At 48.6% G+C, this 27,569-nt stretch overlaps 1 long non-coding RNA gene across 1 annotated transcript in view; it reads left to right on the top strand.

Annotated features, from left to right (window-relative positions):
- LOC105499243 (uncharacterized) overlaps positions 1-12,380 on the top strand; it is a 39,399-nt gene extending 27,019 nt beyond the window's left edge. The window contains exon 4 of the long non-coding RNA XR_011626054.1: positions 11,938-12,380. This is a non-coding gene — a long non-coding RNA (uncharacterized lncRNA). The remainder of the gene's footprint in view (positions 1-11,937) is intronic.
- The last annotated feature ends 15,189 nt before the right edge of the window (positions 12,381-27,569 follow it).

Genomic DNA, 27,569 nt, shown 5'->3' with positions numbered 1-27,569 from the left:
CTGCAATTAAACAAAACAACTTCCTTATTTTCTGAGTATCTCTAAACCTCCACAGATTCAAGGACAGATAAGCATTAAGGCTTTCAAATTTCCTGTTTCACAATGACTGAGAGGTAATTTGAAGTGCAAAAATATCTGTCAGTGAGCATATTAAACAACTCCACACCTTCAGCCATTCCGTCTTTAGCTATTTACAGATATGTTTTAAAAGCATACCATTTAAATATGAACAGTAACTTCCTGTTAAACTTTGGATGTAGCAACCAACAAGAAATATGGCCCCCGGTTGTAAGAAAGGAAAAAATAGTTTCTGTATACAAAGCCCTACCATAATAAACAAACAGGAGCACTTCCTGATAAATAGCGCCAAGCAAACAATCATATCCTTGCCTCTGCTATATTCAAAATATTTTTACTAGACCAAGTGCAAAGTATTATTATCATTAATATTAAGTTTATCCTTCTTGGAACTGAGCCAGGCTCCAGTTCTACAGGAAGGTCTGGTAGGAACCAAGGGTATGGCCGTTTATCATGGCAGATACTTTGGTTTTAATTCCCTTCATATAAAAGTTGTAAAGGCATGGATGGATATAAACATTACTGCATTTGGTGAAACCCACGCCCAATGGCCCCAGGCCTGCAGCAACCACCCCACAGAATGATCAAACCGGAAACTCCAGAGCAGTAAACAGGACAATTTCAGATCCAGCGACAATCCTGGCAGGTGGCCAGATGAAGAAAAGCAAGGACGATGGCAAAGACAGACAGGTGCCCACAGGTTCCCTCCAGCTACCACCACGGAGTGGGAACCCTAGCCAGGGCACAGACAGAGGCAGGGCCCCTGTGAAAAGGGGCAAGGACTCAACTTGCAGGGAAGCACCGCCTTGTGTTACCTTTGTTCACTAATGTGAAATGCTACTCGGAGTGTTCCTTATTTTTAAATCAACAATTATATAAAGCATACACACCCACACAGAAACCTTTCTATCTATTGACATATTACAGATAGCAAAAAAAGTGCACACATCATATGAGTACAGTTCGATGAATTTTTACAAACCAAGACCACCCCTGTAAATCACACCCAGACCAAGACAGAAGACATCAGTAGCTCCCAGGAGGCATCCCTGTGCCCCGCTGCCATCAATTCCTGCCCCCACGCCCACCCTCCAGGGCAACCACCATCTGGACGTTCTTGTTTACACATCTTCCGGTACTGGAATTGGAATCCCAGAAATCAAGTGGAGTAAATGAAGTGCAAATTTGTGCTGATGTATTTGAATTGAGGCTGCTGGGCCTGCAGGTGACAAGGCACCACTTCCCCAGAGACCTCTTTCAGCATTCCCGCGGTATCAGGAGAATGCACTGCAGCAGAGGAGAAAGAGAAGCAAGGAAGGGCTGGGGAAACTGCTCGAATGGAGAGGTGTGGAAGGCAGTGTGTCCATGAGTTGTCAGGGCCTTGGAAGAAAGGACACCCTGATTGGAGGGGCTGGGCAGGAGGAGGGGACACTAAATACCAGTGGCAGCCATGGAATTATGTGTGTGAAGTGCTGCCAGCCACAGGGTTCAGCCATGCAGCTGGGTGGGAGGGTGTGTGAGAGGGTCCTGCTTAGATAGCACCAACAACCACCCCTAGGAGCTGGGCTTGGATCTGACGAGAGTCTGTTTCCTAGACGATGAGCAGTTCCCGGGGCTGGCCACTGAGGATCTGGGTCACACAGGCCACTGTCCTCCCCTTAGGAAGGTAGCAGTCAAGTTAGGAAGATGACAGGTAATGGGGTCCACACCACATAGCATGGTGTGGCATGTGTCAACACATTTGCCAACAGAACCAGTGCATGAATGAATGCCTGGTGGCATAGAGCACCTCTCCTGTCTTGCCTGAGGTGTCCCCAGGAGCAAGCCTGAAAGCCAGCCGGGCCACCCTGTGAGACCAGGGCCCGCTGGATCCCTTCCATGAGGAAGACTGAGCCGAGCGCCTGCACTAGCTGAGAAGCCATGGTACCGCTGGGCTTCAGGGCCCGCTGGGGGAGTGGGCTGCCAAGCACCCAGTGAGCTGCGGCTTAAACAATGATGACATTTTGTCATCTCTGTCAACACAACAAGAACTTGGGAGGCAGGTAGGCCCCTGCCATGCACAGTGCCCAGCACTGTCACCAGAACCTCTCCTTTATCCTTCTCCTCTGTCACATCAGCTGCTGGTGGCTCCTCCCTCCCTGGCAGTCACAACACAGCCACCTCGTTCTGTGCATCATGGCCTCAAACTGCTCCTCCCTGCTCATCAGGGAGAGAAAAGCCAATGTTCCCTGTGTCTCATTGGCCATAAGGTCACCTGCCCTGCAGGGTGCTGAGACAGGGAGTCTGGTCACAGGGGGCTGTTGGAACCCTCCCTCCTCAGAGCTTTGCAGGTTGAAGGGATGCGATTAGACTCTGTCGACACATCTGAGAGCTCCACCGTGTGCAACAGAGAGCCCGACTGCATCTCAAAAGAAAAAAAATCAATCTATCCACCGTCATAACTTTAGTCAATATGCCTATTCCATCACTTCTTCGTTTGTTATCCTTTAACAGTATCTACTGTTTCTGTACTATTAAAAATGAGAATTTCACTCATTTACCACCACCCCCCACCTCCTCTCAGTCATGATTTTCAGTTTTCACATTTGTTAGATTTGCACCTATAAATGTAGACTTGAACATTTACTGCTTTTCCATCCAGTTGAGACTGCTGAATCTTCAGCACACAGTCGAGGCCCCTGAAGCCCTGTCCCGTCCTCTGTCTCCCCTCCCCTCTTCCCCTTCTCTTCCTCTGTCTGGTGGGTTTTTCTTTTGCAGTGCCAAGGATGGCATAATATTCTGTTTGATGAGCGTAATTAAGTTTTCTGTTCTTTGTCAAGTTTTATCTGTGTTGAAAACAAGTCAATGGCATTCGCATTTTTACAACTTTGTAAGTACCATTCATAGCAGCCAAGTGGTTTCCTTCTCTGTGGATGATGGCTTTCGTGGGGCCACATGAGAGAATGAGTTCAGTGTCAAGGCTGAATGTAGTCTGTCTCTCATAAACTTTCTTCTTGCTCCATACCATAACATGGCCGGGCGCAGTGGCTTATGCCTGTAATCCCAGCACTTCAGGAGGCCAAGACAGGCAGATCTTGAGGTCAGGAGATCGAGACCATCCTGGCTAACACAGTGAAACCCCATCTCTACTAAAACCACAAAAAATTAGCTGGGCATGGTGGCATGTATTTGTAGTCCCAGCTACTCGGGAGGCTGAGGCAGGAGAATTGCTTGAACCTTGGAGGTGGAGGTTGCAGTGAGCCAAGATTGTGCCGCTGTCCCTCCAGCCTGGGGGACAGAGCGAGACTCCGTCTCAAAACAGAAAACCATAACATATTTTTAGTTTTTTCGTGATTAGACTGTGGCTTTCATAGACAACTTTTTGATATTCCCCCCACCCGTGGCCCCCAGATGTTTGAATTACCTTTCATTTTTCTCGTGGACAAAGAGTAACTGCCTCTTGATTGTGCTTCTCCATCTTGCAATCTGTGCTGTTTATTTATCTGTCGACATAGCTTCTAACTTTTCACTCTATACTCTAATTTGTAACTGCCAGGGCTGGAAGCCTATGAACTATATTCCCAGCTTCTCTTGATGCAAGTTTCTGGCCAATGAGAGGCACTGGAGGCCGGAAGTCTGGATCATGGGAGAAAGCATGTCCCCTTCTCCAGCTCTGGGAGCAGCTGGCAGCTGAGAGTGACTACAATCTGCAGATTGGTGGTGGGTGTCACAATAGTGGTGGAGCTGTTGATGTTTAGGCTCCGAAGCAGCAGCCAGAGGGTGAATCCTGGTTTCTGGATAAGAGGCAATCATGCTCATGAGCTCTCATAGCTCCACTTTCCATTTCATTCTCCAGTCCTATAGGTGGTTAGTGGCCTCCTGTAGCTGCTGCTCTCTGGGTGTTATGGAATGAATGTTTGTGTCCTTCCAGATTTTTATGTCAAAGCTCTACCCACCAATGCAACTGTATTTGGAGACAGGGCCTTTAAAGGTAATTAAAGTTAAATGAGGCCGGATGTGGTGGCTCAAGCCTGTAATTCTAGCACTTTATGAGGCCCAGGCGGAAGGATCACCTGAGGTAAGGGGTTTGACACCAGCCTGGCCAACACGGTGAAACCCCGTTTCTACTAAAAATACAAAAATTAGCCAGGCATGGTGGTGCATGCCTGTAATCCCAGCTACTCGGGAGGCTGAGGCAGGAGAATCGCTTGAACTCAGGAGGTGGAGGTTGCAGTGAGCCAAGATCATGCCACTGCACTGCAGCCTGGGCGACAGAGTGAGACTCTGTCTCAAAAAAAAAAAAAAAAAAAAAAAAAAAAAAATTAAATGAGGTCTAAGGATGGAGCCCAATCCAGTAGTTTGTTAATGTCTTTTCAAAAAAGCCTTTTTTTTTTTTTTTTGGCGTGAGGTTGTAATCACTGTATGCCTGGGGTGGGAAGGCTGACTGACAAGGCAGCTTCCTCCACAGACTTCCAGCAACAGTGCTGCCCTGGCTGCGCTCCTCTCCCCCAGGCCTCCAGGCCACCAGCTTGCAGCCTGTGCTCCTCTGGGGTTCAGGAGGGATCCCCCGCTCCCTCACTCCCAGCCTTGCCCTGACAGTGATCTGAGTTACGGATATTGGTTTTTTCCTCCATCCTCACCTGTCCATTTGCCCTCCAGCTCGCAGAATCATTTTCTCAAAATTTTCAACTGCTAATGACCCTGTCACCAGGCCACCCGGCAGGGAAGCCCACTTGTCCCTTACCAATAGGCCCATGGCATTTTGGAGGCTTTCCTGGTCTCCTGAGACAAGACAGCTGCCCGACTTGTAGCCAGGACTGTGCCTGTAGCCCACCTGCTGTGAGCTCACGCCTGCAGGCACTGAGTTTTACCAGCAAGATCTAAGTTAGTTCTCTACCAACACCCTAAGGCAGGTACTACTACTTTCTCTTAGAACTGGGGAGAGTGAGATGCAGACAGCCCCTCCCCCGGCTCTAGGCGGAGCACAAGACTCGCTGCAGGCTCGTGAACTGTGCCACCTGCCCTCCTGAGGCCATGTTCTTCTCACAGGAGGTTGCCCTGTGGCCTCACCTGGGCCGGATGGGAATTGCAAACTTGAAACCACTACCGCTTTTCCCTGTTTTTATTTTAAAAAGGATATTAAAAGAACATATCTTTTAAAAATTAAAGTGAATTGAAGTTCATTTTCATTTTATCCTGAGAACTTCACAGTAGCTCTTGAAATACATGACAATGACTTTCAATGAGTTTTGTTTGGAGACGATCTCAGTAGCTCTGAGGACATGCATAGCTGTTTTGGAGTCTCACAAAACCCGGCTGGAAATCTCTGGCTCCAAGTGGTGGAAGATAATTCTCTATTTCTACCTGAGGCTTTCCTTAGGCTGCTGGTCAGGAATGGAGAAGAGACCCCGGGCAAGGGGTGAGAAGTGGGGGTGGGAGGGGCTTGCCCCTTCCTCTGGATGACAGAGCTCGTTTCTACAGGGAATTTCAATGGTGTTTCCAACCCCAGGTCTCAATCCAGAAGGAGGAATCTAAACAAACTCACCTGCCAGTGGTTCCCCCCATAGTGACAATTTGAGGCCAGATTCACTGAAGTTTTCACAGCTGAGTCTAGGTAAAGTTGTGGGGGTTTTTGTTGTTGTTGTTTTGTTTTGTTTTTTGAGACAGGGTCTCAGTCTGTCGCCCAGGCTGGAGTGCAGCGGCGTGATCTCGGCTCACTGCAGCCTCCACCTCCTGGGTTCAGGTGATTCTCCTGCCTCAGCCACCCAAGTGGTGTGAGCCACCATGGCCAGCTAATTTTTGTATTTTTAGTAGAGACAGGATTTTACCATGTTGCCCAGGCTGGCCTTGAACTCCTGAGCACAAGAAATCCGTCCACCTCAGCCTCCCAAAATGCTGGGATTACAGGCGTGAGCCACCGTGCCCAGCCAAAGCTGTGGTTTTAAGCAGAATGTTCCAAAGTCCAGTGGTTATGACCAAATGTCACACAGAGACAGAAGCCTCCCACACAGCCCCAACTCCCAGCAGCCACGGTGTTCCAGGTCCTCCAAAGTCAACTTCTCCTCCAGGAGGCCACTAAACTCCCCGGCCATGGGGCTGAGGCCGCACAGCCCTGTGTGATTCATCTGCCATCGGGGCCCTTCGTCCTCTTCTGAGCTTCACAGTTAGCCCAGGGAAGAAAACAGGCGTGTCTTCCACAAACCCTGAAGGGAATGGAAAGTGCCAACAGTGAGAAGGACTTAGACGTAAAGGATATACACAGTCACCGCATTTCCACAACCCTCTGGGCACATGAGTACACATGTGTGCACACACAGATGGGGGCGAAGGGTGGGGTGCAGGCCCCAGCTGTTCACACCTAACCAAGTGCATGTGAGGCAGCAACACTTAAAGGCCACTTGCTTCCCGCAGCATCTGAATGGAGCAGGAGCCTGCCTGGGGCATCTCCACGCAGCCTGGCTCAGCACCCAGGACTGAATGCATCCCTCAGCCTTTACATTTTTTAGTGCTATTCACTGAGTGAGAGAGAGACAGAGAAACAGTGATAGAGACAGGGAAGGACAGAGACAAAGAGAGCAATGGGTGAAGAAAAAGCAAGCAAGCAGGGATGTCGGACATTTCACACGACGCAGTCACCAGGGAGGCAAGAACACTCACAGAACAGTTTGAGCCAAAGAGTCACTCGGGGACAGGAACAGCAATTACTTCAATATTTAAAGCAGACACCCTGTGAGCGGCTGTGGAGGCGGCTCTTTGTTAATATTTAACACGAGCTGGGCAGTCGCCGAGAAAACAACTGTTTATGGGAGAGATTAACCAATATTCACCACTGCTCAAAGCTGTGGGGAGGCTTCAGGGGACAGGCAGCTGCCGGTATTTCTAGATTACAGCAGCTCAAGGCCACAGGGCTGGGGAGGCTCATGGTGTCCCCAGGGTGCATGAAAACTGTAAACAGGCAGTTCGGGGTCACCTACCCTGCTGCAGAACCACGGTTTGCAGGAAACCCAGCCCTGCAGCTGGGCCTGGGTGGTGGCTGCTGGCCGGCCGGCCAGCACCTCGCTGGGCAGCTGCGTCTCATAGCCCCAGGCTGGGCTGTCCTTCAGGCCCATGCACAGTCCCAAGCAGACTCCTTGTATACTCCCTGCGTGAAGTCGGGGGCAGGTGCTTGAAAGTAGAGGGGCTCCTACTGATGGAAAGTGTCACCAGCCTGCTTGCGAATCCTCCAGCTCACACCTGGGCTTGTAGGGACACCAGCGAGGCCACCTCGCAGAGATGACAAGCTGCCTATTTTCAGGGGCTGTGAGATGTGAGTGTTGTTCATGACAGCTTTCTCCTCTGTGTGCCAAACCTTTAAGAGCCTGGCCATTTTCACCCAGCCCCATAGCCTGGATGAATCAGGCCTCACTCCCCTGTACTTACTTCCAAACATTCAATCACTCCCAACACCCTCCACCCAGGCCTCATAGAACTACATACAGATCATGCTTGGGCCCAACTGGATGTGGAATCCCAGCTCAGGACCAAGCAATGCTGCTGTCCTTAATTCTGATGCTCTCTCCACAATGCCCTAGACCCGTGACCCTGGGCACTTCCTGGCATACCACTGCCCACTCTGTCCACACCACAGCTGACTTTGACTCTCTAATGGCTCTTCAAACAGTTCTTTGCACGCCTGGCCATTTATTATAAAGGAAGAAGTGCTGAACAGCACGTGCTGCTCTGAGGAATCTGTACAAGAACTGGGGCTCTGCATATGAATCTTTGCTAAAATGGATTTAGTTTATTAGAGCCAATGTTTGGGTATTTAGGTTTCACAGCATAAATATATTTTTCTCTACTCTGAGACCAATGGCACAAGGCTGTCTAAGGCATTAGAAGAACAGTCCTAAATCTTTCTGTGCTCACAGTATAATTCTGAATACTAGAAATCTAGAGGAATGCTTGAAGAGGTTTGAAAAAAAATTAAACAACATTAAAGCAGTCAGCAATGATTTTCATCTCAGCAAAACAGGGGCCCCCAGGGTCCAGAAACATCTGTGGCCATTGAGCAGTCACTTGGTCATTCTTGTGGATGCTTTTTTTGAGATGGAGTCTTGCTCTGCCACCCAGGCTGGAGTGCAGTGGCGTGATCTCGGCTCACTGCAACCCCTGCCTCCCACGTTCAAGTGACTCCCACTTCAGCCTCCCAAGTAGCTGGGATTATAGGCATTAGCCACCACGCTTGGCTACTTTTTGTGTTTTTAGTAGAGATGGGGTTTCACTATGTTGACCAGGCTGGTCACGAACTTTTGACTTCAAGTAATCCACTGCCTCTGCCTCCCGAAGTGTTGGGATTACAGGCGTGAGTCACCACACCTGGCCTTGTGGATGCTTTTTATTTTGTGGTTGTCCAGCATCAGGACAGTCTTTTAACATTTGAGAAGTGAACTGTCTTGGTGGCAGGCAAAACCCTGCTTCCTTCTACAGAAGCCTAAAAGGCCAGGAATGTGCATTTCCTGACATCTGGGTGAGGGGAGCAGGGCTCTGCAGTCACATGCGCAGGAAGCACGGAGACTTCAGAGTCCATCCCTCCATTCCCAAGTGGCCAGAGCAGTGCCTTAGTGTCCTGTGTGCAAGAAGTGGCTAGCACGTGCTCAGCACCAACAGTGTCCTAACCACATGTCCTGGGGCTATAGCTGTGGTCACTCGGCACCTACAGGTCCCTGACCCCTCCCCACAGTGATTCAGCAGGCAGTTGTCTGTGAGCCACTTGATACCCTTTTGCAATATTCCCCCCTTCTGATGATAAACCAGAAGGGCTTTGCAGGCGGGACGCCTGGTGCGCACAGTCGGGGTCTGCCCTGTGCTGCTGCTTGAGGACTGTCTCCTGTCCTGACAGTGCTCTTCAAAGCTGCTGCGGGCCTGCTTGATGTAATGCTCACTTCTGACCTCTTTGCCCATGCAAGGCACACCCTGCCCTGCCCTGCCTTCCACCCCCTTCCTCCTTGGCATTCTGATGGACTCAGTGATCCCCAAAATTGCACACATCAATTAAACCAGCAGCATACTCATGGAGGGTGGGTGGCGCCCGGAGTGCTGCTGTGTGCCAGATGTCAATCACCGTGGGCTGGAATGCCGATTACAAGCCTGGAAGGGGTGTAGCAAACTCAGGGTTTAGCCACAGTATACAAACAGCTTTTCCACCTTTCCTTTCCTGAAGGCCACAGCAGGGCCTGCTCTGCTCCCTGAGGCAGCAGTCGTCATGCTTAGGCAAGTGACTAGGCTCACTCGCAGTCACTGCAGGGCCACTGTGTCCCCAGCTGAGCCTCGTACCACAGAGAATTGGTCAGAGAAGAAGGCAGCTTAGAGAGGGTCAGGTTGGCCTGCAAGCTTGAGCCCCTGCACTGGTGGAGATTAAGTCCTCGTTACCTGGTGGTATTGGGGCTTAAAATTAAAACCGAGTTCAGTTACTGAAAAATAGAGAAAGGGCCACTTTTACGCTCCTGAGGTCGGAAATGAGGTTTACCACCCGGAGATCTGAAGGATCATCCACTGGGCTTCCCCAAAGGGGCATTGTGCCATTTCTCCTGGCTAAGAGAGGTCTCCCCCTTCTCAGTTCCCATCATTATTCTCACTCAACAGAACCTCTCTGAGCACCTACTGTATGCATGAGCCCAGCATGGGTGGGCCACGGGCCAGCCAGGATGGGACAAGTGTCTAGGGCAGCTGGGATTTGGACTCTACTCTGCCAGGCCACACAGGGGAAGGGGAAGCCCAGATAGCTGTCAGGGTATTTGTGGGAGCCGGGGGTTTGGAAGGGCTGTTGGGTGTGCTGGGGCACCGGCTAGGCTGTGGGATGGTGACTCTCCTGCAGCCTTGGGAGGCTACCCTGGGATCACCCGTCACCCCACTGCCTGCTGCTCATTCCTGATGCTGCACTCTGGCCTTGGGCAGGGAGCACTGTCTGCCACGTGCTGTGGTCCATGGCCCCTTCGCCTGTGTAGTTTTCTTTTGTGCCCATCCCCCTCAGCGTTCTAGTATTTTAATGTGTGTCCTTCTATTTGCTTGTGTCCCAGTATAAGACACTATTCTATTTTTGTTTTTAAAATTATTTCTTTACTACATTGAAACTTCTTAATTTTATTTTTATTGTGGCAAAATATATGTCACATAAAATTTACCATTTTAAATATTTTTATACGTACAGTTCAGTGGCATTAAGTATATTCACACTGTTGTACAACCATCACCACTATCCACCTCCAGAACTTTTTCATCTTCTCAGTCCGAAACTGTTGCCATTAAACACTAACTCCTCATCCCACCTCCACTCAACTCCTAGAAGCCACCATTCTTTTTTTCTTTTTTCTTTCTTTTTTTTTGAGACGGAATTTCGCTCTTGTTGCCCAGGCTGGAGCGCAATGGCATGGTCTCAGCTCACTGCAACCTCCACCTCCCAGCTTCAAGCAATTCTCTTGCCTCAGCCTCCCAAGTAGCTGGCATTACAGGCACCCGCAACCACACCCAGCTAATTTTTGTATTCTTTTTAGTAGAAATGGGGTTTCACCATATTGGTCAGGCTGGTCTCGAACTCCTGACCTCAGGTGATCCCCCTGCCTTGGCCTCCCCAAGTGCTGGGATTACAGGCGTGAGCCACCTTGCCCAGCCCCCACCATTCTACTTTCTGTCCCAATAATTTTGACAACTCCAGGCACCTCACATACATGGAATCACGGAGTATTTGTCCTTTTGTGCCTGGCTTATTTCACTCAGCATAAGGTCCTCAAGGTCTGTTCATGTTGCAGCACCTGTCAGAATCTCCTTCCTTTTCAAGGCTGAATCATATTCCCTTGCCTGCATAGACCACGTTTTGCTTATCCACTTATTCCTTGTCACTCAGTACTGTTTTGTACTCTTGACTTACATAAGGACTATTTCACTCTTGGCCTTGATGGGTTTCTATGTTCACTCAGCGCCAGAACCGCATAGTAGGTTCCTGTGTCTCTGTGCACATCTAGGTCATTGCTTCTAATGGGAGCCTGGCATCCCGGGTGCCCTCCGTGCCTGACTTACCCTCTTACCCACAACACCGGCCCCCAGCCTGGGACGTTCCTGCTGCAAGCCTCAGTGTGCAGGTCTCGTTTATCATTATTTGTATTTCCGCGTTTTATGTTTCCAACCCTTCGTGTTTCCATTTGGCTCTTTTATGGTTCCTCTGTCTGCTTTCTATTATTAATACTGCCCCTTAGCTGAGAATACTTATTACACTTAGTTTAGATTCCGATCCGCCTGGTGCTCCTGCTCCACAGGTGACTGCGGCTCTGTGAGAGAGAAATGCTCTGGGGCCTGCATTTGCCTTGGTCTTAAATGCATGTCCTCCTGGGGGCATCTGCAGTCCTGTTTGGGGACAGGTAATGGGGAAGGTGCTGAAGCTCAGGCCCAGGTGTCTGTGGCCCCCCTGAAGGGGGTTATGAGATGGGGGATGAGCCCTGAGACCATGAGGTTGCTTCTGTTGCCAGAACTTTCCCTAACTCACAGTTGCAGGTGGTCCTGAGAAGAGGTGGGTTTTCCAGGTTGCAGCCCACCTGCTTTGGGGAGCAGAGGGGAGCAGCCAGGAGAGGTGCCCGAGGAAGGCTGATGTGAATGTACCCAGCCTCCACCCATGCAAGCCTGGGACTGGACCCTCACCAACACAAGGCGGCTGGGCTGGGAATGCTGCTGTCCTAGAGGAACAGAATAAAGTGGGGTGGACACAGGAGCAGGACTTCCAAGCTCTCCCCACCACTGCTCCCTGCCCTGGCCCTGGGGCTGCTCCCACCCACACCCCTCAGGGGTCCCAGTGGCCCCAGGCTTCCCTGGGGCTCTGTGGTTTCATGCTCCCTCTCCCCAATGTGTCTCCAGGGTCAAGCTGGGCAGGGGTGCAGCTCATGCTTTCACTGAAGCCTGTGGCTCTTCCAGTACCTCCACCAAGTCTGACCTGATTCTAAGCCCATGGTGGACGCTGATGGGATCCCTGTGGATCACCTGTACTTTCTGTTCATCCAAATGTTGGTGGAAGGAAGGAAAGAAGGAAGGAAGCAAGGACTCCCCGTTGAGCCCACCTTTAGCACTCCTGGGAGGGCCTTCCATACACTGGGCCTCTTCATCCCCTCATTCCTGGCTCTGTCCTCTTCTGAAAACTTATTTCCTCCATCAGTTCCCACCTACCTGGCAGGCAAAGGACGGCCAGACCTGGGTAAAGTCACCTAACGGGAGTCTGCTTAAACGGACAGCAACTTTCACAGTCAATAGTGAAACAAAACAAAGGGTTAGACTGGAACCTATGTAAACAATGAAGCACATTTGTGAAAATTTATATATTATATAATGTATAAATATATTGTGAAAAATTGTATTTAAATAAATTACTTGATATGCAACTCTGAGCCAATTCTTAAAATGAAAGATGAAAGAAAGCTATTGTTAATTAGTTTTTTTGGCATAATTTTATAGGCTCGTACAAAATTAATAGCAAATACTTAATACCACTTACTATGTGCTAGATGCCATAGATGTGTATCTACACTCATCTAATGCTCACAGCACTCACCGAGACAAATCCCATTTCTATCTCCATTTCACAGATGAGAAAGCTGAAGCACAGAGAGCTTCCATGCCTTGCCAGGTCACACAGCCAGTGTTAGGAGGGCTGGGGTCTGAGCACTTACCCCCCTGGGCTCTGCTGTGTCCTTTAAGTTTCTGACTTCGGCATCCGATCAGGAATAGGGTCATCTCGCAAAGCCCTAAAGGCTTCGTGGGTTTTCCCCAGGCCCTCTCTGAACACTGTGTCTTGGAAGCTGTTCCCTTTGGAAGTGCTCATTGGGCCAGGCACCATCTTTGTCACTTCTCTCCTCTTTGGCTGTAACTGACCTGCCTCCTGGATTTGCTTTTCGTGTGTGATCCCGGCAACTCTGCCCACTCTGCACTTTGCTTTTCAATGGATTCACCCAGGTTACACTGTGTTCTTCCATGCATGAGATCCAAGAGTCGTCTACTATAGATTGACTCTGACGCTGAGTGATGGGCAGGGCGAGAGCCTAGAGATGCTGGAGTGGGACTGACTTTGTAGGTCGTTTACTTCCTCACTGAGCCGGCTTTGAGTCCGTTCTGATCGGGGCCCCACAGAGGCAGCCACAGCCCCCTGTTTCCATGGAGAGGACATTCTGTTACATTGAACAGAGGGACACACACACACACACACACACACAGATAAGAAGGGAAACAAAGCAGGTAAAGAGTATAGGAAGTGTCCAGGGTGGGCTGAGGGGTTGCAATTTAAATAGTTGGGCCAGAGAAAACATCTCCAAGATGGAGAAATCCGAGTAAACATTGAAGAAATCCAGGAAGGGGGACCCCGAGGGAACAGCCGGCCCTGGAATTGGGGTGAGGGGAGGAAGAGCTGAAACTGGAAGCAGAGAAGCGGAAGGCGAGGGCACTGGGGTGACAGGGCCGGATCCACAGCCTTGCCACAGCATCAACACTTTGGCTTTGTCTCTCATGGGACAGGGAGTTGGTGGATGGTAGGGCCTTCAAACAGCAAAGGGACATGTGGCTTGTACGTGAAAGGGCCACCCTTTCCACGTGTTGAGGCCAGACTGCAGGGGCACGTGTGCATGCAGGGAGGTGAGGCCAGGCCACTTGCAATGTTCCAGGCAGGAGGTGGTGACCACAGGGACCAGGGTGGTGGCAGTCATGGGGGCAACAGTGGTCCCATGGAGGGCGTACTTCCATGTCCTAGAGTAATGGTGTGGAAGGAGGGCAGCCAAGAGGACTCAAATGCATGGCCCGTGCAACGGAACTGCCATTCTCTGGGGCAGGCGAGACAAGGTGGAGCAGGGGCCGGAGACCCGAGAGGCCCAGGCGTGCAGGAGAGGCCAGTGGGAGACACGTGTGGGGTTGTTTGCACAGATGGTATTTCAGGCCAGGAGAACTCTGGGCTTGTGGGTAGAGGGAGTGTTGATGATATGGGAAGTGGCTCCCATGGAGTCCCCGGTGCTCAATGGGGAGAGGAGGAGGGAGAGACCAGCAGCCAGTGGAGCCCAAGGCAGGCAGAGACAAGGATGAGGACCAGACCGGTGCTGGGTGGAGCAGCCTGGAGGCGAGTGCTGGCCTTGCCAGAGCCGCTGGGAGGTGTGCAGGGGGTGAAAGCCAGGCTGCTTTTTACAGAGGAAGGAAGAAGAGGACTCGGAGACAGCAGGATAGACAGCCTATCAAGGAATTTTCCGGAAAGAGAAAGAGAGAGATAGGGCAGTAACTGGGGTAGGGGTGGAGGGTTGGTAGGGAGTGACTCAAGGGAGGATTTCTTGTTTGATGTTTGTCTTTTAAGACATGAAAAAAGAGAAAATAACCATGTGTTTCTAGCCGATGGCCATGGCCCAGGGGGAAGGTTAGGAATTGCTGGGCCTGCGGAGGGCTGTCCTCCAGAAGCAGGATCTGGGACCAGGAGGAGGCACTGGTCTTGGGGGACAGCAGGGGCGGAGGTGGACGGCGCAACCCAGACACAGAGGGAAGGGCAGAGCCTTGGGGTCCACAGGCAACAGTGGGGGTATGGGGACTTTTCCCATGGCCTCTGTTTTCCCAGGGCAGAAGGGGCAGGCTCATCAGTAGAGAGAGAGGAGGAGGCAGGAGGGGACCCGCTCCGAACCCCAAACAGCTTGCTCGCTCTGTGGGGTATGTTGTGACTGCCATGCTCTCTTTCCACAAGAAGGTGTCCCAAGTGGACCCTAGACCAGGCATGGTGGGTGGCTGGAGAAGGGGTAACCTGGAGTCCACAGCCTCCCCTGCCACTGGGAGGTCCCGCGGAGCAGCCTCCTGCTAGGCGGGTCCAAGGCCAGTACAGAGCTGTGGGAGCAGTGTGGGGACAACCGGGGAAGGTGGTGGAGAAAGAACCCCAGTCGGGTGGTGGGTGGTCCTCAGCTCACCACTATCCTGGGGCCAGTGATTTGGCCACCAGGCCCCAGCTTCATTGTCTGAGTCTTTCTGGCAGGGCAGTAGTAAGGAGTTCCATGAGCTAACAGGAGTGGAATGCCTGTCATTTCTCATCTCCCTGACGTGAATCAGTTTCTCCAAGTCCCTCACCTAACAGAGCAGAAATGGTGACTCGAAGTCACACCCGGGGCTCTTAATCTTGCATGTCTGTCCCCGCCCCATCTGCTGCTGCCTACATGGAACCCTCCTAGAGCCGTGCCGTAATGGGACATAAGGCCCAGGGAGCCTCGCAAGCAGATCTTTCCTGTGTGGAGCCAAGGATGCAGCAGCAGATGTGCTTATGGCAAGGTGTCCCTCCTGGGAGGCAGCTCTTCAGGGTTTGGCAGAGGAGAGGAGTGCAGTGATCACCCAGCACTGGCCTAAGTTATGCAGGCACCCAGGAGCGATAATGGTTCCATGGGCAGGCAGAGGCCCAGAAGCGCTTGGCAAGCTAGCTGGTCCCATCTCTGGATCCCAAGACATTCCCTTCTGCTGTTATTCCCAGCTGAGGAAGGCCACCGGGATCAGTCAATCACTTGTGTTCCTAAAAGGTGCTGTCTGCAGATGCCCTTCTGACAAATCTGCAGGGCCCACAGTGAAACTCTGCAGGCTTGCCTTCTGCTTCTGGGGATGGCACTTTCATCCTATCCTGGAGTTACTGCCCGGGCTTCCCTCTCATGCTGGCCCCACCTGTGTCCCAAGCACGACACTCCTTACACGGCCCTCTCCCTTGCCATCCCATGGCTGGATGATCAGGAGGGAGCTTCTGAGGGCTGCCTTTCCATGCCATTTAATAGGGAAGGGGCTTTCTCTCCAATTTTTCTTGCTTCCCATTTAGCATGTTCTTTCCATTTACACAATGTGTTCTCCGATCTTGGATAGCTTCTGTTCTTATTTAAACTTTTTAAAAAGTGATTCAAACTCAACATACAAATGAGGAATGCAGCTGAAACTGGGAGACGTGAGGAGAAGCTTTTTTTTTTTTTCCAAGTCAGTGCAAATATTTTTGGAATTTAATTTTCCTTAGAAAAAAACGCCTTGCAGACAGAGCGTCTGCATCCTGTGTTTGAGCACCAGTGGCCTCTGGTGTCTTTATTTGTAAACTCAACATGATGATATATGACCCCACAAACCCTGACTTCCCCCCTAGCAAAATTAGAACAGAGGCTCCTCTCTTCCTCCTGCCAGTCCTTCCCCTCTCCTTCCCCCTCTCTTCCTCATGCCTCTACCCTTTCCTCCCTTTCATCTTCTTGTTTGGTTGTAGGCAAATATGATGACACCCTTATAGGAAACACTTAGAACTAACAGACAAGGAGAGTCTATAAAGCAAGCCCGTGCCACTTAATTGCAAAGTACATTTCAGCCCAGGCATTCTGAAGGGACACAGACAGGTGAGAAATGCCATCCACTCAGAGAAAGCAGAGATACAGGAAAGCAGTGTGAAAGGCAGGCCACCATGCCACCACATATGTTCAGTCTCTGGGACACAGTCTTCCCACTGGAAAAATGGTTAAATAAATCTCCTTTCCAAGTTATTCAGGCCAACCCCAGGAGGATCAAGCCATATATATGCCTTGTGGAGGGCCCATCTTCCCTTGTGACTGGTGTTGTCTGGCCTGCAGCTGGCCCCATTACTGTCCCCAGGAAACCCAAGGTTGGGGGTGAAGGCAGCCAACTGTTTTCATGAGGTGGGTCATAGTGACAGTGCCCTTGGGCAGAGCCATGGTATATGATCATTTGATTTTCCCTCATGAATGTTGTAAAACCTTAAAGGCCCAATACCACAAGTTATTGGTTAAATAAACGATGATATTTCCATACGTATGTGAACCATACAGCTATTCAAAGTGAGTACTGGCATGGTTAACTATTAATAATGCATTTGGGAAAAACAGGCTAGAAAACTCATCTTTAGTGATAAAAGTCAGAGAGTGTGCAAGGGTGGGGAAGAGGGTGCGTATTGACTAGCAAGGGGCATAGGGAACCCTCCAGATGCCAGAAATGTTCTCTGTCTTGATGGGTAGGGGGATACAAAGGATTATAGACTTAATAAATCATTGGGCTGTAAACTTGAGATTCGAGCCCTGCATTGTGTGAATGTTATACCTCAATAAAAGAAAAGCTGTATGCGTAGCATGACAATATTATGAAACTTTAACATGGCAGATTGTATTTCCCCAAAATGGCCATAGCAGTATTTCTGGTCCTGAACGCATTTCCAGAACTCTGCCACTCTCTGTCCGAAGGTGGAGTGTCTCTTCCCTCCCTTGAGCCTGGCAGGTCTTTGCATCTTTCAGCTAATATGAGGTGGTAAAAGAGATGCCCATTACTCCTGAAGTTAGGTCGGAAAAGCTGTTTTTGCCTGGCTCTCTCTATCTCTTGGGACACTTGCCCTCAGAACCCAATCACCATGTTGTGAGGAAGCCCTGGCCGCTTGAAGAGGCCAACAGCAGCAACTGGCCACCAACTCGCACCACTGACCTGAACGAGGCTTCAGATGATACTGAGCCTCCAAGTGTCTCTCCTGAGACCCTAGACATTACTGGGCAGAGAAGAACCATCCGCATTATGCACATCCAAATTCCTCTCATGGATAATAAACGGTTGCTTTATGCCACTCTGTCTTGGAGGTAATTTGTTACACAGCTATTGTAACTGGAAGCGTGTGTGCACATGTGCATGCATGCTTTTGCCTACACACAGGAAGATTTCTGAATATCTGGACAGAGGAATTGGAGTTGCTATTCATTTATTTTCTCCTATTCTCTAATGTTTCTCCAATAAGCTGGTACTATTCGTGTAATAAAAATAAAACTTAAACAACGTGAATAAATTTCTCAAATGGAAACAGGACCGCAGCGGTGATTCAAGCATACTGTGCCGGGTGAGCCTGTGCTCTGCTGCCCTCCAGGCGCTGGGGCGAGTCCATGGAAGTGTTGAGAAGGACGGAGTGAGCTCTGGCTGAGAGGACGCTGCTGCAACCCTGCTTCCCGCTGGAGTGGCTTCTGCATCTGTGTTTGTTGAACAGCAAGCAGGCTTTGTGGAGGGGATTCGGGTGCATGTGTCTGTGCCTGCAGAGGTGGAAGGGGGCCCCTGCTAGGCCAATAATGCATTCCTGGTGAAACTTTTTCTCTCCAAACAGATTCCAAAAATCAAATTAATTAAGGGGTAGCCTCGAACGCTACCTCTAAGAACAGTATTAAAATATCCACATAAATGCCCACATTTTGAGTTTTAGGAATGCAAATCACCAGGTGATGATTCAAAGAGACTTCAACACAAAATACAGTGTGTTCAACATGCCCCTGGCCATGAAATAATAACAGTCAGGTCCAGGGCCTGCCTTACAGTATCTGGAGAAGAAACGGGCCCTCACCACTGATTCCTGAAACCAGGGTGGTGTCTTGTACGGACCCTTTATTATCCCTGTCCCTGCCTCCCATTTCCTAAAGCTCCCTCTAGCATCCCACCATCTGCAGTGTTCAAAGGTCGAATAGCTGCTGAAAGCTTAAGAACCAAGGAAGCCTCTGCTTAGGATCCATGCTTTAGTAGGAAGAGAGGAACCTGAAGCCCCCTTGTCTTTCTATGCTCCGTTGCACTCCTCCATCATTTACCCAGGTTGGAATTTCCAAACAATCTGAACCAATCAAGGTGGATTTGCTTCTTGACCTGAGCACTTGGAATGAGGCATGGAGCCTGGGAGAATCACCATACTTTGGTTTCCGAGTACTTGGGTTCTTTTGTTTTTGTTTTGTAGAGATGAGGGTCTCACTATGTTTCCCAGGCTGGTCTTGAACTGTCCTGAAGTGATCCTCCTGCCTTGGCCTCCCCAAATGCTGGGATTAGACATGAGCCACCATGCCTAGACTATTTAAAAAGTGGGTGTCCACCCAGGGTTCCCAAGGTAGATTGCAGGGAATGATGTGTGGGTGCTGGGGACAGCCCATCAGCAAGTCCACCTCCAACCCGATGCTAGGAGTGCTGTTCACCAGAGGCCCCCAGAGGATAACAGTGCAGAGGGCCCAGGGTCATGGCTCTCCAAGTAGGAGGACGAGCGCTGCCACAGAGAAGGTCCAGAGCCAGCCCTGGGGATCTGGCCTGGGGACGGGTGGCATCACATTCCATTTGTTGGAGCTGGTCTGGGAGTGGAGCACAGGTCTCCAAGGATCAGGAACCCCACGGAGGAGCAGGGGAGCTGGAGCTTTCTGTATCAAAGGCCGGTGCAGGGGCTGAGAATGCAGGTATGAGCAGCCAAAGTCTAGGGAGGTGCCACTCCCTGGGCAGGAACTAGAAAGCCAGAGTGAACCCAAACTGGCCTGGGCTGCTGGGGGTGCCGGGGGCATGTGGAGGGGAGGAGGGGTCCAGGAACAGCTGCAGGATTCAGCTGAGGATACTTGTCCCCACACCCACCATGCACCTTGCATACCACGGAAGTCTGGTGCCTACAACAAGCAGAACTCCCAGGGCAGCCCAGGGTCTCTGTGGACAGACAGGAAGAGATCCAGGCTACTCTTTGGGGACGAAGAGGGCATGGCCCTTGGCATAGAGAGACCACCAGGACCCTGGGAGCCTGGAGGCTGGGAGCAGGGTCGGGGGTCTCTGAGATAAGACCATCCAGATGCTCCCAGGCCCTTCCTGAGGGGAGACCAGGTGAGGTTTTCCATGTCAGTGCAGTCACCTGTGGGCAGGGGTGTGACAGGGCCGCACATGGCCTCTGGGTAAGGTTTTGATGGACAGAATAAAGGAAAGAGCGCTTCCTTTGAGCTGTAGGGTGGAAATGGCATGGAGGCAGGAGAGCACGGGTCTTAACTGGGCCAGCGCATGGTAGGCTGAGGCCCACCGACCTAGGTTCATCTAAGCCTCCAGGCCTCCAGCGCTGTTTTCCCTGCGCTCTCAAGCTCCCTTCCATCCTAGTCTTCCTCCCAGGCCCCCTCGCTGTCCTGTCTGCCCCTCCTCCTGCCAGACACTAGGTCTTCACGAGAATCCCCAGGACCGCACTTTCCCCAGAATTGGGGGAACCCCAGCGGCCACCAAAGAGCCCCTATAGCCCACACTCCCAGGCTCCCAGGCTTACAGTGGGGGGCCCAGCTCTGCAGTTGTTAGCCCCTGGGTCCTGGCCATGTTCTCTGTCCCCACACACAGCTGAGGGACTTCATTTTGCTCTTTCTCCTGCCTGAGGCTGAAGGACTTCCCCTAACCCCCAACTCAACCCCAACACTGCTCTCCCAGTCTTCCCCTGCCGTCTCCAGCACCTAAAACCACCGTCCTCGGGTGGGGAGACCCACTTGGGCAGACTCTTGTTTGGTGGTTGCTGTCTGCAGCCATAAGGGAGGAGGGAACCCGGGAGCCTAGGCTGGGGGGATTCTAGGGGCTGTAGTCCTCACTGGCCTTGGGCATGTCCTGCCTGTTGTCCCTCAGGGTGTAATTTTCCCTGTAATGAGGACTGCCCCAGGGAATATCTATATCTGGAGTGTGTCTGGGAGTGGGTGGTATTCAGAGGGGGTGGCGCTGCTGTCAGTGTGGACTCCTCACACAGAATGCTGGAGGGACTCTGCCTACAGGAGTGGAGGGCATGGGGGCAATCCCCATCCTTTCTCCTTCCGCTTCCCTTGCTCTCCTGCCTTCAGTACGTTCCTTATCTTATCCTAGGAAGTCAAACACAAGCAATGGCTAACATCTATCAGACACATATGGTGTGCCAGGCCCTTTTCCTAACATTGACACACTCCCCACAAGGAGAACCTGCTACCCTAGTCCTTCTACAGCTGAGGAGGTGGAGGCACAGGCAGGGCGGGTGAGCTGCTCAGCCAGCAGGTGAGACAGGTGGGATCTGAGCCAGGCAGGCCGGCTGCAGAGCCCAGGCACCAAACCAAGACCCCAGACTGCCTGGGGCTTAGTGTGTGGCATTTCTTATTTTACTCTAAAAGAAAACATCGGGAGGTCATGGTAAACTGCCTTTTATTATATGGGGTTCTGAGCGGGCTCCTGTCTCCAAGGCCCTCAACAGCTGAGCCAATACAGTCCATGTTCCACAGCAATGGAGGATTACAACAATGACCCGGAACCCAGGCGTCCCAGGCTTCAGAAAAGCTAACGTTCACGTCCCTGGACTGATGAAAACAAGGAAGGCTTCACTTTAGAAAGCATTGTTCACAGCACTGCTTGCAGCCAGTAGGACTTCCCAAGGATGTCCTCAGTCAACACAGAACTGGCACTGCCCAAGAGTCCCCCTGCCCCATGCATGCAGGGGCTCACCAGTTCTGTCCCCACACCACATCCTCCAGCTCCGCTCATGCTCCCAATAGGAACAGGTGGCCCAGAGCCCTCCGCTGCCTGGCAAGATGGTTGGAGAGCTTTAATTCCCACCCCAGTCTCCTGGGTCTGATGCCCTCCAGTCCACCCCGCCTCCCACCCATCCGTGTGACCTCAGCCTGTGGCTCCTCACCTCCCTGCTGCTCACCACGCCATGGCCACTGTGACCAGAGGCCAGTCCCCCAGTGTCATGGACCTCCCTGCCCACAGAGACCGTCTGGACGGCCAGTTCTGAGCAGCCATATGTGTGGGTGGAAAGGAATCTGAAGGCAAAGCCAGTCTCCAAATAACAATATGGAAAAAATGTTAAAGAGACGAGCACTAACCTAGGATCGCTGCAAGCCTCATTCATTAAAATAAGGAGGAAGGAAAATTGGCATGGGAATAAGGAAAATTACAGGGTATTTCCTGCAAGGAATATGGGACATCCTTGGAAATTTCTTGAGGCATAATAAATTTACTGTTCCTTTTCTTAAAAAGAAAATATTGCTATGGCTCACCTGTCCCTCCTTCCCCTCCCAAAAACAGTTATTTATGGGTGTAAAATATTCCTTGTTTCAAGCAATGTAAGAGAAAAAATACTGCTGTGAGAAACTCCCCAAGCAGTGAAGAATTTGGCACACAGTCAGGATCTGAGGTTTGGCTATTTGCTTTTAGCTATTAATTGCTGTAGAAAGCCTTTGAAAAAAGCCCTGTATCTGGGAGTCTCCTGCTATAAAAGACCATTTAGAACCAGTGGGAAGCTGGTCTTTAAGTTCTTGTCGACAGAGACTCCAGTCTCCAAGCAGGAACTCCCAATTACAAATTTACTTGATAAAGATATAGGGGCTACCTGGGGGGTAATTAAATGTGAAAATCTCTCTTTGAACCTATCATTGTGGGATGCCCAAATTTGGCCGTAGAGCTGCTGCGTTTGTGACCACAAGGGAGCCCAAAGAGAATCGCTGTGGGATTGAGAAGAACAGAAAGGTTTCTTTCTCCCCCTCCTTCACTAAGAATGCTTTTTTTTTACTCTCTTATTGTAAAAATTATTAATTAAATGCCCAAACACAGCTACTTTGTCACAGGGAACTATTTAGAAGGCAAACACCGAAATTAAGCCCAGACACAAACTCATTCTCCTGCAGAAGATGCTACTGATGCACCTTCTGCGTGAGACTGTGAGGAAACCGGGTTTCTGAGACTGTATATGCCAGGCATGTTGCTTGGCATAGGATGTAGTCTGGGTTAAGACAATCCTCTTGTAAAAGCAGCACTCCTTTTGCCCACTGTGGTGATGGTCCTTGAGATGGAAAGAAGAATGGAAATGGGGATGCCTGTCCACTCTGAACCTGGTTCGTTTCTCTTCTCCGCAGGATTTGGGGTGTTGATTCTGTTTCTTCTCTTATCACTGCATTTATTAGAGTCCTTGACCCTCCAGAACCTGGCACCCACCTCGTGTGAGGAGCCAGCCTTTGTGGTCAGGATTGCAGCATCCCGAGCCCACCTTGAGACCCACAGGCTTAACTGTGAAGTGGCTCCCATCAGTAGGGGACCTGATGTTGGAGTCCTTAATAAGGAGTGAGCCCTGAAGTCTGGAGACATTGCAATTGCCCAGGTCACTGGGTGAACCTGTAACCAAGAGACTGCTGGCCAAAAACTCATCAACAGCTTGTGTTTTCCAATTTCCATCTCTCATATCCATAGGGCAATGTTTAATGCATAAGGTCCAAGTGAACGTTTGCACTAAAAAACATTCTGTTGAGTAAATACAAACAGTCACTAAACATATGAAGTAAAGCCCCACCTCACTAGGCACCAGGGAAAGGTAACAGTTAAAGCTTCTCCCATTCTGAAGCTAGCAAGTGGCAAAGATACAAAGATAAATTGTCTATGGCATAGACGGTGACACCCAGTGTTGGTGAGATGTGGAGAAACGGGTTCTCTTTCCCACAACTAAGAGCAAACATGGATGCCATGTTTCCGGAGGGCATCTTGGCACTGTTTTCAAAAGCATTAAAAATATGTGAACCAATGTGTACTTCCAACAATATTGGACTAGCTTATTTCAGATCACCCTCCTATCAAGAACAACTAGAAAAGCTGCAGACAAATACATAAATCACCTGCTTGAAATCGTGGGAAAAGCCCCAGGGCAGTGAACATGCGAATGGTCCAGGTCCTGGAGAGAAGAGAAACACAGGAGGATTAGCTGGAAGTTTGGTGCCTATTTCTCTCTCAAGGCAGTTGCTGGTTCTCTCTCAGCTGCAGCTGAGAGGTTGAGAAGCTGAGCAGCAAGCAGTGATGGAGGGGCTGAAAAAGCAGGTGGAACTACTGACAATCTCATAAAACAAGGGAACAAAAATTGGCATAGAGGGTATGCAAAGGAGGAGTCAAAGGTAGATACCCCAGGCCTTCATTTCAGAGGCCCAAAGAGCTACCTAGAGTGACCAACCACCCTGGTTTGTCTGTGACTGTCCTGGTTTTAGCACTGAAGGTCCCCTGTCTCAGGAATCCCCTCAGTCCAAGGCAATCCAGGGTTCTTGGTAACTGCTGTGGTTTGAGTGTCCCCTCCAAAACTCATGCTGGAATTGAACTGCCATTGTGAGGGCATTAGGAGGTGGGGTCAGATGGGACATTTAAGAGCTGATTTGGTCATGGGTCTCCACCCTTATGAGGAGGAGTTAATTAATGGACTATGGATTAATGGACTATGTTATTATTGGTTATGTTATTATGGGTTAGTTATTTTGAGAGTGGGTCTGTTATAAAAGCCAATTTGGCTCTCTGTTGTGCACCCCACTTACCCTGTGTACCCCACTTATCCTGTGATGCCTTCTGTCATGGTACAAGACAGAAAAAAAGGTCCTCAGCAGATGCAGCCTTTTGACCTTAGAATTTCCAGCCTCTAGAACTATAAGAAATAAATTTATTTTTATTATAAATTACCCATTCTATGTTTTTGATTATAGCAACAGGGAACAGATGAAGATGGTCACCCTAAATATACCCTGGGGACTAATGCTGACACCCAGGTTCAAATCCTCTCAGGCCCGAATTAAGTTAGGTGATCTGCCCTTCCTTGATTATGACCAGAAGTAAAAGTAAATATTCTCTACGGAAAGATACCATCCAGGGTCTTGAGTCTTTTCTGCAAATTTTATACACTATAGCTAACATTCCATCAAAACTAACCAGGTATGAAAAATGATAAGATTGGAGCAAGAGGGAAAAAATAAACAATAGAAAAAATCCTCTGGAGATTCTGATGTTGGTGTTATCAGGCTTTTAAAAACTAAAATAACTGAGATTAGTACATTCCATAAGTTAAGTATTTTCAGTAGCATCCTGGAAGCAATAAATGGAAATTTTAGAACTTAAAAATATGATACTAAACTTGAGGGAATAGTTAAGTTTAACTACAGATTAGACATAGCTGAAGAAAATAAGTAATTGTGAAAACAGTTAGAAAAATATATCTAGACTGAAGCACAAAGAGAAAAAAAATGAAAAATACAGAAAAGAATTTAAGAGAAAATATGTAATTAGAGTCCAAGAAGGAGAGAGGAGAGAAAATAAAAGTAATATTTGAAGAGACAATAGCTGAGAGATGACAAAAATGATGAAAAACAGAAATGTACAGATTTCAGAAGAACTGTAAAGCACAAACAGTACAAATTTTAAAAACCACACCTAGACGCATAACAGTAAAACTCCTGGAAACCAAAAAGAAAACTCCAAAAGCAGTCATAGAAAAAAAAGCCATATTTCCTTTGAAGAAAACAATGAAAGCTAATGGACAATGGAACCATATGTTCAAAGCACTGAAAGTAAATTGCTTCCAACATATAATTATATACACAGCAAGAATATCCTTCAAAAGTGGGGGTGATGTGAAGACATTTTCAGACAAGTGAAAACTAGAAGAATTATTCACCAGAGCACCTGCACTAAAGAAACTAGCGAAAGAGTTCCTTAGGCAGAAGGAAAATGATCCTAGATGAAGGCACAGTGATGCAGGGAAGAAAGAAGAGAAATACAAAGATTTAATATGCAGGTTAATCTATATCAAGACCGATTATACAAAACCACAATAATAATGTTTTGGGAATACTATATGGCATTTTGTAATGATGAAAGACCAATTCACCAGGAAGACAGTCATTCTAAATTAGCCTCAAAATTGTGAAGAAAAAAATTGACAAAACTAAAATGAAAAATAGACAAATCCACCATTATCCTGGGAGATTTTTAACACAACTCTCTAACTGAAAAAACAAGTAGACAAAAAAAAGTCAGCAAGGATACAGAAAATTCAAACAACACATTGAACAAACTTGACTTAATAGATATCTGCAGAACTCTACACCCACAAATTGCAGAACGTGCCTTCTTTTTAATTGCACATGGAACATTGGCCAAATTTGACCATATTCTGGGAAATGATACAAACCTCAATACATTTCTAATGACTGAAATCATGCAGACTATGTTCTTCCACCACATTAAAATTAAGCCAGCAATCAAAACTAGGAATCTCCAAATGTTTTTAACTTAAGTTATATGTTGCTAAATAACCCCTGGGTCAAAAAGAAACTCAAATAAAATTTCAAAAATATTTTGAACTGAATGATGAATATGTGATATAAAACCTTGAGATGAAACCAAGCTATACTGAAATGGATATGTGAGAGAAGTAAAGAGGCTAAAATTCAATGAGCCAGGATAAATACGAAATGATTCCACTTATATGATGTACTTAGATTGGTCAAATTAATAGAGATGGAAAGTAGAATGGTGATTGTCGGGGGCTGGTGGGGGCAAAGGAGTTAGTATTTCATGGGTACAGAGTTTCAGTTTTGCAAGATAAAGAGTTCTGGAGATGGATGGTAGTGATGGCTGCATAACACTATGAATGTACTTACTGTTACTGAACCCTACACTTCAAAATGGTTAAGATGATACATTTTATGTGTATTTGACAATTAACATTTTTTAAATTAATGAGCTGAGCATCCATCTCAAGGAAATGGGAAAATAACAAATTAAACCTAAAGAAAATAAAAGGATAGGGGTAAAAAATATAATAGCAGAAATTAATGAAATAGAAAGCAAATGTGCAAATAGAGGTGTTAAATAAAGTTAAAGTTTCTTTTTGAAATGAGTAATACAGTTGGTAGTAAGTTGGGTTTCCCGGGCAGCAGATTCTGAGATGAAGAGCACAATGCTGAAAGGTTATGAGGGAGTATTCTTGGAATCCAAGGAAAGGGGAGAGAAGTGAAAAGAAAGGGAAGAAACCAGGATTGGGTAGAGGAAGAGGTTGAGCTGTAACACAGCCTCAAAGGATGCCTCGGCCAGCTACTCAGGGAGGACGGAAGCTGACATGACCCTCGAGAGTCATCCCAAGTCGGGGGTGGCCGGGGCAGACCTTTATATCCCACAGTGAGCAGTCATCCTGCAGGCTGCCCTGGAAAGGGCACATGACATTGGGCGTCGCCAGCATTTTCAGCAGCTGGGGCAATGAGCACCTCATTTCTGAAGGGGGATTCTGGTAGCTCTTCACCTTACGAGCAGGGGATGAAGAAAGAAGTCGCAGATTGCCAGCATCAGGAAAGCAATGGGGGACAGTGGAAGGTGTTACAAACCACTGAAAAGAAAGCAAGAGGATTTTGTGGACATATTCAGGCCTATCTGCTTGAAAATTTAGATGAAATGAACAAATCCTCTCACCCAAGCAACTTTTTAAAATGAACATGAGAATAGAAAATCTGAATAATTTTGTATCTATTAAATGTTATAATTAGAAAACCTTCCTATAAAGAAAACTCCAAGCCCAGATGACTTTAGTGCATTCTTCCAAATATTTAAGGTAGATATAATACTAATCTTATAAAAACTCTTCCAGAGAATAGAAAACAAGGAAACGCTGCCCCGCTTATCATGAGGCAAGCATAACTTTCATACCAAAATCTGAGAAGGTCATTACAAAAAAGTAAAATGGCAGGTCAATCATTCTCACAAACATAGGTGTAAATATCTGAAACAAAATATTAGTTAAGCAAACCCAAGATATACAAAAAGGTATTCCAGGAATATGAAGTTGGTTTAATGTTCAGAAACCAATGGAATTCAGCACATTAACAGAATAAAGAAGGAAGTCCTATAGTAATTATATTACTGGATGAAAAAAAGGGTTTGGTAAAATCCAACACCTGTTCATAATGGAAACCACAGAA

The sequence above is a fragment of the Macaca nemestrina genome, chromosome 7 (genome assembly GCF_043159975.1).
Source record: "Macaca nemestrina isolate mMacNem1 chromosome 7, mMacNem.hap1, whole genome shotgun sequence".
NCBI classification, from domain to species: domain Eukaryota; kingdom Metazoa; phylum Chordata; class Mammalia; order Primates; family Cercopithecidae; genus Macaca; species Macaca nemestrina.
This window is presented reverse-complemented; position numbering and strand designations above follow the sequence as displayed.